Here is a 13,638-nt window from a genome sequence, read left to right on the forward strand (position 1 = left end):
AAAAGATTTTTATTTTACAAATTCAGCAATATGTAAAGCATTTTTACCTAGGAATATTTGTTCACAATGATTCATAAATATACTACTAATACAGATGAAGTGCTAAAATATTTTTAGCATAAAAAATGGTGAGTATATTGAAAATACGACATTAAAAAAAAAAATTAATTTTTGTATGGATAATAAATTTTTTCAATAGATTATGAGTACGTTTCATTTACATGTTATACATATCATCTTCATTTCATTGGACCACAGCAGAGGATGCTTATTTTTCACTAGAAGTGAGGAAAAAATTCATACTAACATATATGCCCGAAAACAATTTGTTACCGAGTTACAACAAGCGAAAAGTTTGAACAAGATTTCAGATCTGCCGATGAATTCAAATCAAACTGAAATTTTTAAGACGTCTCGTAAAGGGTAAAATTTCTACTTTGTTATATTTGTTGTTCTAAAAAACGAAGTAAAACACGTCTTAGACACAAATATATCGTAGTTTTCATGATATCCAAAGTAAAAGAAAAATTTGGTAACGAAAAACACGGTTTTTTTAGGTTTGAAGTAAAATAACTTTGCTAAATGCGTAAATTTTGTTATTAAATCTTATGAAGAATAAATTTCTGAGAATTTATATGTATTAATATTTTTAAAAAATAAAAAAAATTTTATCTTTAAGTGTAGGAATTAAACAGAAAAATTTTATGCAATTGAAATTGTAAAAATTAAAAACAGGTGTTTTAGTTGAATAATTAGGTCGAACACGAGCTTTATTGATAGAAATTAATTGGACCATTCGTAGTTGTCATAGTATTGTGATTTCATGTTAATAATAAACCATAAGTGAAATTCGATTTTAAATTCTTTGTTTCAAAAACGCAGCAATATTCACTCATGGAAAATACGCTGACATGATTTTAGTAAACGACATTTGCGGTAAAGGTTTTCCAGATTCTGTGTAAGAATATTGACGTATTTATCATGAACGAGTAGTTCCAAAATGTAAAATATCTTGTAGAATTTTCAACAATCCTTGTGATAACGGTACACTTTCCAGCGCTCATATTTTAACTGAATGTCAACAAGAACATGGAATGAAAGGAAAAATATTCTTCAGATGGTACAGCGTAGTCTTACAGCGAGCACTCAAAATATCAGTACACGATTCAACGTTCTACAAAGTACAGTAAGATGACACTACCTGCTGACGCACTGCATCATTATTATATACCGAAACTTCTTAAGTCGAACAAGCCAGACTAATGAAGTAAATGCGTTAAAAATAACTACTTAATTCCCTTCATACTATTTTGAACGAACCTACGTTTATCTGTAATGTCATAACAACACAAGAAATTCATATGAGTGGTCTGAACAACACCAACTTGGCGTAATTGAATCAAATTTCCAGCAGAAATTTTCGTTGAATGACTGATGTGGCATGTACCTGTCAAGTTTTCCTGTGTCAAGTTGTTTTAGTATAAAAGTGCGGTAATTACGCACTTTCATACTAAAACAACTTGACACAGGAAAAGAAATTGTATAGTATTTCTAAAAAATTGCAGTGTTGCAAATTTTTCATTGCTGAAACAAAGTGAAATTCACTACCAATTGGATGGAGCACCAATATATTTTTCAACTGAAGTAAAACAATTCAGATGAAAGATTTATTGGTAAATTGATTGGACGGAGAGAGCCTAAAAGTTGGCGACCTACATCACCAAAACATTACTCCCTTAGAATACTGTTTAAGGGGATGAATAAAACGCGAGATATGAAAAAAAAATTAACACTAGATGAACTGATCGCTCACATTCTCAATGCTGCTGCCCTCAACAAGCAAACTAAAAATATCTTTAGGTAGGCCATAGAAAATAAAAGGAAACGAATTGAAATTTGCATCGATTTCATTGCATTGGAATTTACGAATACTTTTTTGATTATTATAGAATTATTTAATATAATTCAATATAAAACGCAGTAAGAATTAAAATACAAAGAAAAGGACTTAATTTATCAAACCTTTAAATTTACTTTACATAAAAAACAGCATTTAATTTTTCATAATTCAATAACATTTTTATGGTAAGTGTTATACTAATTTGGATTTCATAAAAAAAAAGTTAACTTTTTTTGGTTTTTTATAATCTTGATTACAACTAAATTCTGAGAATTATATTTTTCACAATTTCATGAAATTATTTACAGGCCTTACTTTTTGTGGCAGAAAGCTGATCGGGACTTTTATTTAATTTTTTCGGGGAGTGCCGACCCGCGTAAGTTTTTTATTACTGAGGAGGTAGTGAGTTAGTGGAGCACAGGTGTACCGGTTGTCAGCGGTAATATTTCTGTCAGTACCCTTAACTGATACAATCAGGCTATCCACTACTGATGAAGCTAATTATAAAGACGGTAAGGCCACTACTAATGAGTCACCATATTCCAAAATCGACGAAATATGTCATACGTGCATCAACCATTGCAAAATTGCTTACACCGAATCTTTTCCGTTTATTTGGTAGGTATTACCGAAAGGGGCATCTTCCTCTACTGTTCGTCGATGGTCAAAAATTCAGCAGGGCTGTAACATTTTTAATAATTTTCTTCTAAGCATGTCAAAATGAGCCTTACTAGAGCAAATTTGCCGAGCTTGCTTATTTGTCTTCCTTGTTTATTAACAAATCGGAGGACTCTCAATAGAAATAATGATCGATTACTGGACATTGTAATGTGGAATACGTCGATACATTCTTCCAAGTTCCCGTAATTTACACGAGCAGATCTATGAAGACCTTCCAGAAATAGCAAACCCAAAAATTCTTCTAGTTCCTCCCTGTTCACATTTTTCGCATACCATTTTGGCATGATTTTTTTGTCAAACCTTGAAATAAGATCTAAACTTCTGAGAAATACACTTTCAGCATAAATAATCATTACAACACAAGTCTTAACAGTACTTCGCACCCTACACATAACACCAACCACAGAAAATAAAAGTTTACAATAATAATAACAACGAAGCGTTTTAAATCTGTATTTGTATAAGAATAAACTAAAAATGTAACACACAAAAGTTATTCGTAATAATAATGTATTAATATAAGAAACCGAGTTCAAGCCTCTTTTGAGCTAAAGTGAGGCGAAAATATTCCTACCACTAAAAAAATACTGGTGATATTTCTATTATGTTATAATTCTGAAAACATAAGTATAACAACTACTCTGCTTATCACATAAATTTAGACAAGTATAATGACAATAACATTAATATTTTTACTCTTCTAAAAAAAGAAAATTGGAAAATGATTTCATATATAGCAAGGAAGCAGATTTTTGGTGTATCAATAATACAAATTTTTTGTCATTTGACAGCACACATAATAAAATTCCTTCCAATTATACAGAAAACGGTTTCAAAAATACATGGGGTGAATAAAATTAATGCAGTCTTTATAATTAAGAAAAAAAAAATTATATTACATGGCATAATATTTTTGGCATCTAATAATTATTGGTCCGTGTAATTGTTAATTTATAAAAAAATAAAATAATAAATTTATATAAAATTATTTGTTTAAAAATTCTGATCTCCTTACGAAGCGGTAGCGTCTCGGTTTTTCATTCACCCTTTCAGTTCCCGGATTCGAATCACAGTCAACGATGCTAAAAACTTTAATCTCCATACTCTCACGTACACGCATCAATGCTACTCTGGTAATTAACTCAACAAGAAAAATATTTATAACAATTTAAATAAATTATCTCCATAAATTGCATCGGAAAGTTTCAGATGGTTATCGCTTGGCTTCTTGTGCGGAAGGTTGGTAGTTCAAGGACCAGAAGTATTTATTACTATTTTAACCTAGAATAATTTCCCTGGCCACCCATCTGTTGTTAAAGTTTTAATTAATAATACGTTCCTACTTGATAATCCATCAATATAGCAAACCAAAAAGTATTGTCGTTCACCAACAAGGTACGCAACTGCCTGATCAAGAAAACTGCACATGATATCAAAAAACTCCTTATAATCATAGTTACAACAATTGTTATAATATTAATAATCAAAAAATCGCCACGGTTTATTTCAAGAACCTATTTTTTTTATAAAAAAATAGAAAAATTAAGAAAAGAATAAATGAAATAACTTTAAATTAAATCATCAAAATAAGTAACTTATGAACTTATAAGTAAAATGAAACTTACGTCATATTAAAGTCTAATGATTATTCAATCACTATACCAAAAAAACATTAATTGAATAACATCATATTCACAAGTTAACCATGTAATTGCTTTCATTTAAAACTGATATTTATTTTCTGGTGTTACTTAAAAACAGTTAAATAAAAATTCTCTATTCTTTTTTTACGAACAAGCAAATCAATAATGAATTACAAAGTATCATTTTTAACACATAAGAGTGTAACTAATATTTATAACTACTATGAAGTATAACGTTAGAAATTGGTAGAAAAAATTGCAAGTTAACATAACCAACATACACTTGTTGCAAAGAAAACTCGGATATAATCTCGCAATAATGCAGAAGTTAAGAGAAATCAAATGGTTTTAGTTGCATTAAAAGAAATACGCAATACAAATTTACAGGTTTTTATTTTATTTCAATGTATGGTCTATAACCAGTAAAATATAAAAGAATTAATATTTTTAAAGAAAAAAATGGTAGTCTATAAAATACATATTTGATTAATCAAATAAATTTACAACCGCACTCTTCCTATACAATTAAAAAAGAGATAAATTGCTACGATTGGAACGTAAATATCTTAAGAAGAAAAATCAAGCATAATAGAATTGATTTAGTGGTATTTAATCAGCTGATAATAATTTAAGATATTATTATGAATACAGCAATACATAATCTACTTATTACTCAGTCAAAACACACACGCCCGTGCGTGCACGAACACACTCGTATATGTATATATTTTTTTAATTAATCAATTCTCTGTAACACAATAAAGTATTTCTGTAGTTTCTGACCCAATAAAACACATACAGAGGTTTGGAAAAAAATTATATCTGAAAATTTTAATAATGTAAAGGATTATGAAAAAAAATTATAATTCCCCCCTAAACGAATGGTATGGGCGACTAGTACCATGTGAAACAAACATAATCTTTTATTACTCCTTTTTTTTCGCGATATAATTTTTGATCTATAATTTTTGCGATATAATTTTTGATTTTTTTTATCCACACTATGTATCTATTAACCCCTTGAAATAATATCTATTTCTTCAATGACCAAAATGTTGCTGGAGTTGTAGGAAGATGGGGCTTGATATATGCTAATCATGGAAAACGTTTTTCACATGCAACACCATTGTCGTATTGAGTAAATCTGAAGTTTATCTTAACGGATTTTTTTCTAATGAAATCAAAAATTTTTATTTTAGTTTTAAACATATGTTTAATTTATAGTCGTTTTAATTGTTATTGTAATTAAAAATTAACTTTTAAGCGGTTACATGAATTAAAAAAATTTTTGTTTTATAAATAGAAAATAATAGATTTTGTTTTTTGATTAGTTATCTTCTCACGTAATAAGCAGAAATGAAATTTATTCTAAAAACTTTTGATAATAATACTGTACAGAATTAAACTGTTATGGCTAAAAAATTATCTAAAGTTTTCAAGTAATTACTATCTCACATTGAGGATTATATCTTGTTTTTTAATATTCTCGTGTTTCTCTCAATAAATTCGTTTTTAAAAATTCAAATAAAACTATTATGTTCAGTTAAAAAAAAGTTAAACAAATATTGACAAAAATTAGCATTAAGCGGCTAGTTAAATTGAGAATATTTTAAATTAGTACAAAAACTTCTCCTTTAATTCTTCTAGACCAAATCCTAAAGTGTAAAAACTAAGTTATTCGGAGAAATAAACTATTCTGTTTAAAAATAATAATAAATCCAGCTATAATAATCCTGCAATTTCCATGTGCGCAAGAGGGAGATATTTTCAACGATACGAGAAGATTCAGTCATGTTTACTTTTGCTAACATTTCAGGTTGATATGCAAACTTATTTTATACTTTCATCGACAACCTTGTTTGGATGAATTATTCCTTTATCAAAGAAATATTTCTCTCCATTTTTCACCAGCTACTACTCAACTTTTTTTATTTATTTTTTAAACATAGAAATATCATTTTTGTGTTAAATCGACACAAGTTATCGTGTTGTAATACGTTTAAAAATAATTAAGAAGTTAAAACCACACTACGAAGGAATTAAATAGAAAGACCAGTTTCAAATTTTTATCATTACTGTAATTATGTCGTTAATGAGTGAATAGATCAAGCTTACAAATAATGTCGAAAATAAAAATTATGAAATTTCAAGTATTGCCATAATTTTTAAAGTATATATAAGAAAAGTGTGATTGTATACAAACAGCCATAAGGTGCATCAATTTTAAAATGAAAGTGGAGTAATTGTAATAACCTACAGTACTGGACAACACATCACTAACTTGTCCACCTATTAAACTACATACACACACTTTTTTTAAATTTTATTTCATTAATAACTTTAGATATTTTTTCATATTTTTTTTAATGTTATTTTTATATAATCAGTGGTTGATAATTATTAAAAAATCAATATAGTTAAATTAAAAAAAAAAAGTTAAAAAAATGAAATGAAGTCTGATTCGAACATATATCTCCTTGATATTTAAAAGATTCTCCTTGTAAAATCAAAATATGTTATTAATTAAAATTTAATTTTATTGGTTCCAATGAAAATAAGAACCACTTATGGTAAATAGTAAAAAACTCTCAATGAGTGCATATTACTGCAGTTAAGAAAATTTCCAATCCAAATTTTTTCTTTTGATTTGGACTTTTTTTGGAGACTTTCGGTTCCATCGATTGCCATAAGAAATAGAAGTGCAAAAATTAGAAGTTACAACAATCCTTAATCCAGAATTTCAACAAACTACGGCTAATCGTTTTTGAGTTACATACACACTTACAGACGTCACGGAGAACCTACTCAAAATGAATTTAGGGACGGTCAAAATGGATATTTCCGGTCAAATCTGAAAACCTAAATATTTTGCAATCACAATAAATTTATTACTTCCAACAAGGAAGAAAAAAGTATACGGTACTAACAAAATCCTCACAAAAATTCGTACAACAATAAAAGTTTTATTTATTGTTTATTGTAAAAATGATTGTGTTTGAAGAAATATTTTATGACTACAGTAACTGAACAAGTATAAATAAACTATTAAAAATATAACTTTTAATATACAATAATAAAAGAATATAAAAATTTAGGGAATCTGAACCGAAATAAAGCGTTACTGGAACAAAAATATTAATAAAGTTTTTTTAAGCTATAAAATGTCTATTACTGAAATTTTATTTCCAAACAATAAACTTGAATTTCAAAGTAAATTAATCTGTTGTCAAAAACAAAATAATAATTATTAAAAAAAAAAATTAAACTGAAAATATTTGTTTTTCTAATGAGAAACTTACTGCCAGTAGCATATATTAAAAAAGTTAATCTTATATTTTTACAAATACTACTCTCCTTGACTTAAAATAATAAAAAGGCACAGACTACAGAAAAGAAATATCAACGAACACTTGTTTATAAGATAAATCATGATGTTTCAATCAAATGTAATTTTGTGGAAAATTCATTAATATTGAACTATTTCAAAGTTCATTCGTCACCTACACAAGCAGGGCGGGGGGACTGATGCGACAATAGCTGTATCAGCAATAGTGTAATGGAGAATATGGAAATGTAATGCAAATTTCCAAACTTAAAACTACATGTTCTCCATTACGTCTGTTTCTGGGATTGAAAACTACCGTCATTCATTACGTTTCACCTCGTGTATTTAGGCATCTACATCACTCGTACTCTTCCCACAAAAGAATAGTAACTTCTGGACCATTGTATCGTATAAAAAACAAAAAGTGATCTCAATGTAGATTGCAGATGCTGTCACTTACTGCCAGCAAAATAAAATTTTAGCAGGAATAGAATTTCCAGAAAATATAACTTCATAATATAGTTCAGACATCGTATAACAAGGAACACACGACTACATAAATTCTACGGGAGAAAAAGAACGGAAGAAATTAGACTAATAATTTTAAAATAATTTAAATGACGATTTAAAACATCAATAAGATTAAAAAATTTCAAATATAATGTAAAATTAAATCTTTGTTGTAGTTTACTTTTTTCCGTTAAAACTCTTTTGGAGATACCTAATTAGTTTTCATCTACAAAAAGAGAATTCATCATTTTACCCACTGCAGAAGTTACTGCTATTCTAGCTATTTTCTACAGTATCTGCTTTAACTAGTATTAGGTTTTACTTTTTAAAAAACCTATTTCTTTCAGTGCATTTAAAAATCAACAATCATGTTACATTTAAAAAAAAAAAGACAAAGAATATAATGAAAAAAAATATGTATAAATATTTTAAAACATGTGCGGTTTTGTTTAATGAAAACTGGGTAATATAACAAATAAACATCCTAATTTATTATATATATTCAAATAAAACAGTGCTAAAAATTCGAAAAATATTACAAAATATAAATTAATATTTTATACTGATGCAGTACTGATTAATTACAAACAGCTGTTTTTGTAAATGTTTATACTAAAATTAAAAAAGTATAAATTTACAAAACATGTAATAAATAACAGTAATAAAAGAAATAATTCGTAATAATTTATTACTTATTGTTCTTAATTACTATAAATAAGAAGCATTAAGTGTAATAGCTCATTGTTGTAACAAGTATATTAACTCAAACTTACTCTAGCAGCTACTAAAGAAAATGCAGTTAGCCAACCTATTAATGGTAAGTAAAAGAATTAAGTATATTATTAAAATTTTCAACCAACTGATGGAGAGATTGGGTGACTGTGAAAAAAGTAAACTTTGTGAAGCGTTAGTTTTACTAGAACAGTCAAAAATTTGAATTTGCACTTATTATTTTTAATTGAGTACGTAAGATACATTAGTACCATTTATTACAGTAAACTGTGCATAATCTTAAGCGAAATTAATTATTTTTTTTATTGGTAATAATGAAAATTAAATTCTGGAATTGGGCCGTTCCTATTTACTTGTTTCTTAAAATTCATCCTTTGATTATTGTTATTATTATTATTTTTCAGCGGTGGCGGACTCTAGGTACTTTGCGTTCAAATGAACAGAATTTAAATGTTCATAATATTTGAAAGTAATTGTCCCTCATTCTCAGATAAAGTTTGTTAATAACATTCTCCAGCTTGATAACCGCAGTTTGTTATCAGATGGTACTTGAGAAAACTAATTTTTGCAATCATAATTTTAACAAAACATTTTCCTCTGTTAATAAACATAAATTTCCGATTACGAGACTAATTGGTAAATAAAGTTGATAACCTGTATGTTCGTTGTATGACTTCAGTATTTACCCAATATATTTTCCAACTCTTAGGCGATGGAAAAAAGGAAATAACCCTTCCAGTGTGCCATCCGTGAGAATGGGACTCCGTCTGTTCCCTTCCGGTTACCAGTGTGGCTAGCATAAATGTTAAAATAAAGTAATTCTGAGGATTCTTATGAATTCTAAGGATTCATGAGAACAAAATGATCGCTATGTAAAAAACAATTAATAGCGCGCAAAGATTAAAGAACAAGCGAGTTACGTGTAGAACTGACGTAAAGAAAAAGATTACTCCGACTGATAATCTGCTCTCACTAAAAATACTTACCGCAATATTCTTAAATTATGAATACCCGAAGAATGTAATGTATTTTATGTATAACATTAAAAAGATTATTACCATTTACATCCAACAGTACTCACAAATATTTTCTATCATTGCAGACGCCTGGTTGTACCTGGCACAGATGACATATTGTAGCCTGTCAGCCACGGTAGAATGATGTTTTCTTCTTAACTCGCACGGGAACGGTTTGTTTGCTACAGTTAAAAGTAAATGTCAAACACATCTACTTACATCGATGTCTGTTAATCAACGTTTGTAATTTTTTTTTAATTTTATTTATTAAACTACGATGAAAATACAATACAAATTTGCCTAGTGAAAGTCAGCCAAAAAAAAAATTTTTTTGTGATCGTTTAATTACTTTAATTGGTTAACTTTTTTACTTTTAATATTGCCCGCAATTTGCATTAAAGGTAACAATGTGTTTTATTTATTTCAAAATGATTTTGACCTTTTATCTATTTCTACTATTCTTATACCGCAATGCAAGGCATTGCGGTATATATTCTGTTATGTATGCTTTATAAAAAAATAATAATTTTTCTAAATTAAACTTCTGCAAAATGTAACGAATTATAATAATCAGAGTTTTAATGATAACAAAAAATCATCACCAATCTATGTGTCATAGAACAGGAATATGTACCCTGTCGCCAGCAAAAATGGTTGGTTACTACAAGCGACGCCAATGAAAAAAATAAGATTGTTCCAATTTAGTTATATCGCTGAGTATTAAATCTATTTTCTTGTTACTTTTATTATATTTTAAACCGGATTATTATATTTTTGTCAAATACCGAATCACTATGCTACGTTATGTCTTATACAGACTTTTGTCTTATTTCGACATTTTTGTATAAATCTCTAATGTATATTTTTAAACTTATTTTTTAGGCTAAATTAAAGGATTAAAATATTTCTTTGAATTCCAGGTATTATTCATTGTTTTTACCGTACATAAATTGGTAAAAACTGAAGACGAGACGGGATCCGGAGAATCTGCCGCATCTGGAACACCAGACGACATTATAAATCCTGATCGTTTTATTAATTACGGTGCCCTAAAAGGAAACGGAGTACCTGGTAGTCCCGTTGATAAGCCTGCTAACCCCTATACTCGTCCCGAACCCCCACGTGGCGAATAATTCTTTGTTAAAATACAGCAATATGTCTGATACAATGAATTGATGCATTTATATAAAGTTAGAATTAATGATTTAACTTGTAATAGAAGTTTGGGAAATACACTATTATTGAAATAACAATAAATTAATTTACATTATCTCTTAAATATATATTTTATTTATCCCATCCATAATTCAAGTAATTCACTAAAAAGAGTGTTATTTTACAAATTCAGCAATATGTAAAGCATTTTTACCTAGGAATATTTGTTCACAATGATTAATAAATATACTACTAATACAGATGAAGAAGCATAAAAAATGGTGAGTATATTCAAAAGAAGACATTAAAAAAAAAAATAATTTTTGTATGGACAATAAGTTTTTTTATTCGATATTATATTCTTCAGATGGTACAGCGTAGTCTTACATCGAGCACTCAAAATATCAGTACACGATTCAACGTTCTACAAAGTACAGTAAGATGACATTACCTGCTGACGCACTGCATCATTATTATATACCGAAACTTCTTAAGTCGAACAAGCCAGACTAATGAAGTAAATGCGTTAAAAATAACTACTTAATTCCCTTCATACTATTTTGAACGAACCTACGTTTATCTGTAATGTCATAACAACACAAGAAATTCATATGGGTGGTCTGAACAACACCAATATGGCGTAATTGAATCAAATTTCCAGCAGAAATTTTCGTTGAATGACTGATGTGGCATGTACCTGTCAAGTTTTCCTGTGTCAAGTTGTTTTAGTATGAAAGTGCGGTAATTACGCACTTTCATACTAAAACAACTTGACACAGGAAAAAAAATTGTATAGTATTTCTAAAAAATTACAGTATTTGCAAATTTTTCATTGCTGAAAGAAAGTGAAATTCACTACCAATTTGAGGGAGCACCAATATATTTTTCAAATGAAGTAAAAAAATTCGCAATTGAAGGATTTATTGGTAAATTGATTGGACGTAGAGAGCCGGAAAGTTGGCGACCTACATCACCAAAACATTACTCCCTTAGAATACTGTTTAAGGGGATGAATAAAACGCGAGGTATGTAAACAAAAATTAACACTAGATGAACTGATCGCTCACATTCTCAATGCTGCTGCCCTCAACAAGCAACCTTAAAATATCTTTAGGTAGGCCATAGAAAAAAAAATGAAACGAGTTGAAATTTGCATCGATTTCATTGCATTGGAATTTACGAATACTTTTTTTATTATTATAGAATTTTTTAAAATAATTCAGTATTAAACGCGGTAAAATTTAAAAAAAAAGTAAAGTACTTAATTTATCAAACATTTAAATTTATTTTACAAAAAAAACAGCATTTATTTTTTCATAATTCAATAACATTTTTATGGTAAGTTTTATACTAATCTGGATTTCATAAAAAGAAGTTAACTTTTTTTCGTTTTTCATAATCTTAATTACAACTAAATTCTGAGAATTATATTTTTCACATTTTCATGAAATTATTTACAGGCCTTACTTTTTGTGGCAGAAAGCTGATCGGGACTTTCCGTTTATTTTTTCGGGGAGTGCCGACCCGCGTAAGTTTTTTATTCCTGAGGAGGTAGCGAGTTAGTGGAGCACAGGTGTACCAGTTGTCTGTGGTAATATTTCCGTCAGTACCCTCAACTGATACAATCAGGCTATCCACTACTGATGAAGCTAATTATAAAGACGGTAAGGCCACTACTAATGAGTCACCATATTCCAAAATCGACGAAATATGTCATACGTGCATCAACCATTGCAAAATTGCTTACACCGAATCTTTTCCGTTTATTTGGTAGGTATTACCGAAGGGGCATCTTCCTCTACTGTTCGTCGACGGTCAAAAACTCAGCAGGGTTGTAACATTTTTAATAATTTTCTTCTAAGCATGTCAAAATGAGCCTTACTAGAGCAAATTTGTCGAGCTTGCTTATTTGTCTTCCTTGTTTATTAACAAATCGGAGGACTCTCAATAGAAATAAAGATCGATTACTGGACATTGTAATGTGGAATACGTCGATACATTCTTCCAAGTTCCCGTAATTTACACGAGCAGATCTATGAAGACCTTCCAGAAATAGCAAACCCAAAAATTCTTCTAGTTCCTCCCTGTTCACATTTTTCGCATACCATTTTGGCATGATTTTTTTGTCAAACCTTGAAATAAGATCTAAACTTCTGAGAAATACACTTTCAGCATAAATAATCATTACAACACAAGTCTTAACAGTACTTCGCACCCTACACATAACACCAACCACAGAAAATAAAAGTTTACAATAATAATAACAACGAAGCGTTTTAAATCTGTATTTGTATAAGAATAAACTAAAAATGTAACACACAAAAGTTATTCGTAATAATAATGTATTAATATAAGAAACCGAGTTCAAGCCTCTTTTGAGCTAAAGTGAGGCGAAAATATTCCTACCACTAAAAAATTACTGGTGATGTTTCTATTATGTTATAATTCTGAAAACATAAGTATAACAATTACTCTGCTTATCACATAAATTTAGACAAGTATAATGACAATAACATTAATATTTTTACTCTTCTAAAAAAAGAAAATTGGAAAATGATTTCATATATAGCAAGGAAGCAGATTTTTGGTGTATCAATAATACAAATTTTTTTGTCATTTAAACGGCACACATAATAAAATTCCTTCCAATTATACAGAAAACGGTTTCAAAAATAC

The 13,638-nt window shown here is 28.6% G+C and overlaps 2 long non-coding RNA genes across 5 annotated transcripts in view; one reads left to right on the forward strand and one right to left on the reverse strand.

Annotated features, from left to right (window-relative positions):
- LOC142327253 (uncharacterized) overlaps positions 1-13,638 on the reverse strand; it is a 389,528-nt gene that overhangs the window by 325,100 nt on the left and 50,790 nt on the right. The window lies entirely within an intron of this gene.
- On the forward strand, positions 8,810-11,064 carry LOC142328130 (uncharacterized). The gene is made up of 2 exons (XR_012757195.1): positions 8,810-8,876; positions 10,728-11,064. It is a non-coding gene; the product is annotated as an uncharacterized LOC142328130 (long non-coding RNA).

Source organism: Lycorma delicatula, chromosome 7 (assembly GCF_047948215.1).
Source record: "Lycorma delicatula isolate Av1 chromosome 7, ASM4794821v1, whole genome shotgun sequence".
Classification (NCBI taxonomy): domain Eukaryota; kingdom Metazoa; phylum Arthropoda; class Insecta; order Hemiptera; family Fulgoridae; genus Lycorma; species Lycorma delicatula.